Below are 7031 nucleotides of genomic sequence, written 5' to 3' on the forward strand. Positions count from 1 at the left end.
AGATCTTATTATAAGTACTATAAGATCTTATCTTATCTGCTGTATAACATTGTGCCTATAGTTAGCAATAAATACTGTATTGTGTACTGAAAAAAATCTATTAGCAGGGTACATTTCATGTTACATTCTGGCTACAGTAAAACATTTTTTTTTAAATTTAGAGAACTTTAAGGAAAAACTGATATATCTATCATCATAGTGGAAAATTCAACACATCCCTCTTGATATATTAATAAGGCAAGCTGACAAAAAATTAGTAAAGCTATGGAAAATTTGGACAACAAAATTAACAAGTGTGGTCTCTTGGACTTATACAATACAATGCACCCATCATTTTCTACATTAACTGCATTTACAAATGACAAGAGTGTTCTCAGTCACAGGACAAGTTTTAGCAAGGATTTGCATCACATAATCATATTCTCTGACCACAGTGCAATTAAGTTAGACATCCATAACAAAAAGATCACTGTAAAAAGTCTTCACATAGGTATTTGGTCAGGAAACACTGTTCTAAAAGTTTGTAGTACAAAAAAAAGAAACAAAAATATAAATTTATTTTAAAACACACTGGAAAAAAATAAAATTAAGATGTTGAAAAAAGAAAAAGAAAAAATAAATTAAAAAACACATGAAATAATAAAAAATGAAAATTTAATATAGCAATACCTATGGGATACACTGAACATGTATTTCAAAAGACATGTACAACTTTAAAGGGCATGTATTAGAAATAAAAGACTGAAAATTAAGAAGTTAAGCATCTACTTTAAAGAAATTGGAAAACAAAGTCAAGTAGATAGGAACAGATAATACAGGTAAAAGCAGACATTAATGAGATTATTTAAATAGACACAAAAATATAATTACAATTGCTGATAAGGAAAAATTTCTATGATATGTTATTAAGTAAAAAGCATGGTGAAGAATCACATTAATAATATGATCAAGATTACATAAAAACTAAGATGTATAATAAGTCTCTTAAGGGAAATGAAAGACAACAAATGATTGTTTCTAGAGATAGTGGGTCCAGGACAGGAGGAAGATTTTGATTTTTCATTTTATACACCAGAATATTTCTATTTTCTATATTTCTTGCACAATTAAAAAATCCAAAAGTGATTTTATCCAGTAGCAAAGATTTCTTTTCTATCAAAAGGAGAAGAAAAAGGAAGACAAAGAAGAAAGGGGGAAAAAAAAGAGGAAGATCAAACAAAAATATAACAGTTTTTCTGTTTGTAGCACAAGCATATTGTGTAATAATAATTTGGTTGACCAGTTGAAAATTCTTGGATAAAAATAACCCCACCAAAGCAAATGTCAATGATTCGGCACATTGATGCTCTTTGTGGAATATCTAAAAATTCCTGGCCTCTGAATAGCTCTCAAATGAACCTCTTGCAGGAATGATCAAGAAAACAGAAATTAGGCATAAATAAATAATGATAGGAAATAACAGGCAGACTTTATGCAAATCTGCTAGAAATCTAAAGGATCAAGAGCATGTAGAAAGTTTATGCCAATATATTTGGTAATTGTTTGATATTGACAAATTCCTGCAAGAATACAACTTAACCAACCCACAGAAAGAAGAAAGAGAAATCTAGGAATGTCTGTAACCATTAAAGAAACTGAAGCAGTAGTTTAAAATCTTCCTACATGGGAAACACCAAGCCCAGACAGTTTTGCCTCAAAATGAGATACAACTTTATACCTAGTAAATTGGAAAGAAAGTAGAAAGTCTGACAACATGAAATTTTGATGGTGATGTGAAGCAAGCTGAAGTATTCTTCACTGAAGACAGGAGAATAAAGTGTACAGGCATTTTTGGAAATAATGGCATTATAAACCTGAGTCACATACACTCATACAGTGTAACCCAGCATTTCCATTCGTAGGCATGTTTATCCATTAGCAACACATGTCTCTGATCTAGAGACAGCCAAGAGAATGTGTATAACAACAAGCATCGTGCATATATGCACACAAAGATAGACCATTTAGAAGTGAAAATAAAAATAGCTAATAAAAAAATCAAATGAATCTTATCTATAAAAAGCTAAGTAAAGTAAGCAATCTACAGTACAACATCATTTTTATAAATACTAAAAACGGTATTTTGGTGATCAATAGGTGATAAAATTTATTTGGAAAAAAAAAGCAAGGCAATGTCATACAAATTTCAGGAGGTCAGTTATTCTGATGGGGAGATAGTGTATAGGACAGACGAGTATAAATAGGCATTTTTTAAAGTATTAGAAATTTACTGACTCTTAGGTTGGGCAATTACGTTCATGAGTCTTCATTTTATTCATGTTTCATAATTTACTTTTATATATTCTTTTTCTGTTACCAGCATGCGGGGTGAGTACAGGAGGTCTGATTCTGTCACAGTGGTTCAGGGGAGGGGTGCCCCGATCAGCTGTTAGGGCTTCTTCACTCCCTCAGTAGGTCCTTGTGATGGAGATGGCTTAGCTTCCTGACAGCTTCATGACAGCAGCTGGTAAGGTCATCAACCTTCCTTCTCATTCCCATGCCTACCAACTACCTTCTAGTAGTAATTTAACTTACTATGCACAGACAGATTGTGCTGATGAGAAGAATCACAAGTTAACAGCACTTACCCTTCATCACCATTTCAGCTTATGTACCTCAGTGTCTTGTGAGTTTGGTTACCATAAGACAGCATCTGTTAGAAGATCTAGATCAAAGGACGCAATGACAAGGTGGTGTGTCTTATCATTACAGCCATGGGATCCAAGGTGTTGCCACCTTGAATGTCCAGTCTCCTTTCCACATCATGCTTTTTATCCTCTCTGATGGAATCCTAACCAGTTCCATACAATATGAATTTGTTTAGGGCCCTCCAAAAGTTTTTTCTTATATGAAATAAAAGAAAAAACATTTCCTTATGTTTCTAAATAATACATGCAATGTCTTATATTTGGGGGTATAGATGGATACATCTATTAATCCATTTACTTCTACTGAGCACCAGTCTAGCAAGTTCTAGTCTAGGCTTCAAGGTTACAAGATTCCTACCATCATATGAAAACTTCTATTTTAGTGGAGTATAACAAATCAAAAGGAATTTTCTCTGCAAAATGTGCTATTAGAGAAATTAGTAGAAAATCATGGTTAAATAATGATTAAATGATGAATGTGAGATGGACTTGAAGCAATAATAAAAGAAAAAACTAACTCAGTAGCATTAGAATCATTGACAATTACAATTACATGAATATCCAGGATGTATTTTTAGGTGATATGTTCCCTTTAAAGTGAAATCAGATTGTATATTACCCACACTTGTAAAATACATATATATAATTATGTAGAGAGGTAGAATAATCAGTTTGGATAAATATACACCAAATAATCATTTCTGGGTAATAAGATTTTAAATACTTTTAGTTTTATTATCCATGCTTTCCAACACTCTAAATTTTTATAATAAGCATTTGCTGCCTTTTTTTAAAGTTTTATTTATTTCACAAAGAGAGAGAGATCACAAGTAGGCAGAGAGGCGGGCAGAGAGAGAGGAGGAAACAGGCTTCCCACTGAGCAGAGAGCCTGACATGGGGTTCGATCCCAGGACCCTGGGATCATGACCTGAGCCGAAGGCAGAGGCTTTAACCCACTGAGCAACCCAGGCACCCCACCCTTTTTTAAAAAAAGATTTTATTTATTCATTTGACAGACAGAGATCACAAGTAGGCAGAGAGGCAGGCAGAGAGAGAGAAGAGGAAGCAGGCTCCCTACTGAGCAGGGAGCTGGATGTGGGGCTCGATCCCAGGGCCCTGAGATCATGACCCGAGCTGAAGGCAGAGGCTTAACCCACTGAGCCACCCAGGTGTCCCATATTTTCTACTTTTATAATAAGAAGTCTATGGCAGTATTTCCAATAGAAAATAGTAATTGTAGCAACAACAATGTTCTCTGATTATATGTGAAGATCTTAACTACGGACCTACTTGCTGTAGTGGTGAGAATTGTTACCCATCATATAGCTTCTTGTCCCCTAGGTGACCAGTGATGCACACTCACTAGATACTTGGCAGGCCTCAGGAAGTGAGTATCTTCATGTTTTTATTTCTCATTAGTGTGCTCCACTGTCACCTGCTTTCTCCTAGGAACAGAGAGAAGAACTTTCATCCACAAATTGCCGGTCCCTTTGGTAAACACCAGACAAAATTGCCCTGACAGAGCTGGTTCTCTAGAACAGCTATGTAAGATTGGAGTAACACTCTGCCTGTAGGTTCGGGGCCTGGCGGGTGAAGAAAGTCTCCCAGAGCCTGACAAGCCCAGAGTCATCCGAGAACTGGAAGTCAGGCAAGCCAGCAGGACCCATCTTAATCAGGAAGCAGGAATGTTCCCTAGAATGGTGGGTTTAAGACACAAATACCTTTTTTTTTTTTTTTTAAGATTTTAATTTATTTATTTGACAGACACATCACAAGTAGGCAGAGAGAGAGAGGAGGAAGCAGGCTCCCCACTGAGCAGAGAGCCCAATGTGGGGCTCGATCCCAGGACCCCGGGATCATGACCTGAGGCTTTAGCCCACTGAGCCACCCAGGTGCCCCACAAATACCTTTTTTTTGATAACAAATATTTTGTACTATCACCTAAACTTAAGCAAAATAAAATTTATAAATAATATAACTTATTACACACCTGCTTTTTGAAGAAAACTTAATATCACACCCTAAAAATATAAGAACCCCAAAGAAACAATTTATTAATGTACGTATATATCATTCTGTATAAGCTTAGGCATAGTTGTGGCATAGTCAGATAATACATAGAATTACCGTGAATGCACTAGTTATACAGAGAGACCAATAAAGATATGTTGATTTAGGACATAAATGCCATAGTGATGTAATTTTTCAAAATGTTTCACTCTCAGTTTACATAGTGGTTGTATTCCTGGAAAGTTTAATGTGTATTAAAAACATGACAAAGGAAAAGACATCAAAGAACTTTGGATGGACTTATGCACAAAAATGGTAGGCTCTGGGCACAGAGTAATAAAGGCTCTTCACCAACATAAATGCCCACCAAAACATCTGTAAATTGTATGAGACAAAGGACAGGTGTTTAATTGTGTGAGACTGCCCTGTAAATTGCAGCATGTCTAACATCCCAGCCTCTTAGTCCATCCTCCCAACCATGGTGACAGCAGAGTACCCCCTTCTCTAACAATTTCCAAAGTTCCTGGAGGGTAGTACTGATTTACTGTCTTTGAGCTCCCCCAGTGCTATCTTAGAGATAAGCTAGACTGGGTTTTTACTTCATTCCAGCCATGTGTATAAATGACTTGATCATGTCCATTTAAAGGGCTCAGTATGGGGTGCCTGGGTGGTGCAGTTGGCTGACCGTTCAACTCTTGGTTTTGGCTCAGGTGTGATCTCAGGGTCACAATCTCAGGATCGAGAGACTGTGCTCCATGTCAGGCTCCACACTCGATGTGGAGTCCGCTTGATATTCTCTCTCTCTCCACCCACTTCCCTACCTCTCCCGCTGTCCCTCCTGCTTGTGCTTTCTCTCTCTCTCTAAATCTTTAAATCTTTTTTAAATCTTTTAAAAAATTAAGTAAAATAAAGGGATTGGTATGCAATTGGCATTTTCTGTCAGTGTTTGAAATATACAAAACTTTCACTCCAAAATCCCATTTCTGGGAATTTGCCCTTTAATTCTCTTAACCGATTATACACACAAACAATGTATAATAGGATATACATCACTCTTCATAGCAAATATCTCTTGGTAAAGAGTTGAGAGATAGGGGTAGGAGGAGGAGATTTTGACTTTTTTTATCACAAAACTTTTCACTATGATGAGCATGTTTTAGTTTCATTAAGACAGTAGCTTTTAAGTGTTATTTATACTCAAAGATAATTAAGACTGAGAATGAAATGATCAACTTGATTTTTGAACCCATGGTTTGCTTCAGTGACTCAAACAGTTGAGCATATTAGCCCCAATGTTTTATTGTGAGGTCACTTAAAAAATGTCATCCTGACATTGTATTATCTTTGAATCATTTTTTAATCAAACAAAATAAAGTATCCATACTTTGTCTCAATGTGCTCTTTCAGGGTTATTCCTAAACCAGTCCATTTCTCTGAGGTCTTTTAGAGCAGAATGAATTACTAGGGAGTTACCCTTACAGAATATGCCAGAAATTCTCCAAGTCAGACCCTGGAGGCTGTTTATGAAAGATGAGCTTCATAGTAGGCAAAGTTTCAGACCACATATTTCATATATTGTCTCAAGCGTCTCTTTTTTAGTATTTAAGGGACACTAGGAGTTACAGGTATTCTGGAGAAATCTTTTTTATTTTCTACTTTCCTTCTGTTTCTTTTTCTTTTTCCGTATTCCCATCCACCCACCCAATGGGTTCCTTATTAACAAAAACATCTATTAAAGGGAAAAAGAACTGGAGAAAGGGGAAAGAAAGGCTTCCTCCAGAAGGTGATGAAGGAGAGAATATTTCAGCCAGTTGCAGTTGTGGTCTTGACGTTAGGATTCTCCTTATAATAGATCATGATAGAAAATTTCAGAACTGAAGTTGTTTAAGTTTTCTTAAAGATTTCATTTAATTATTTTAGAAAGAGAGAGAGAGAGTGCACAGGGGAAGGGGCCGAGAAACAGGGAGAGGGAATCTCAAGAAGACTCCATGCTGAGCACAGAGCCCAATGTGCGGCTCAATCTCATGACTCTGAGATCATGACCCAAGCTGAAACCAAGAGTCGGACGTCACCCAGGCACCCCGAGGAAAATGATATTTCTAAAGGAATAATAAATAGAATATTTTCCAGATTTTTATGTATAAGGAAACTGTGTCCCCTTGAATTGAATTGCCCAGCGGGCAACAATTTGGTAGCAAAAATCACAGGTGGGTCAACCCTTTTACCATACCAGGCTAGAGAGACATCTCATCAGGCCACAAGCTGAAATTCCTTTCAATTTCTGTAATCATCTGTTACAAATGTCCAGTGTTCTTGCTTAGGAGTCCAGTTTGG

The sequence above is a fragment of the Mustela erminea genome, chromosome 4, assembly GCF_009829155.1.
Source record: "Mustela erminea isolate mMusErm1 chromosome 4, mMusErm1.Pri, whole genome shotgun sequence".
In the NCBI taxonomy this organism is placed as follows: Eukaryota; Metazoa; Chordata; class Mammalia; order Carnivora; family Mustelidae; genus Mustela; species Mustela erminea.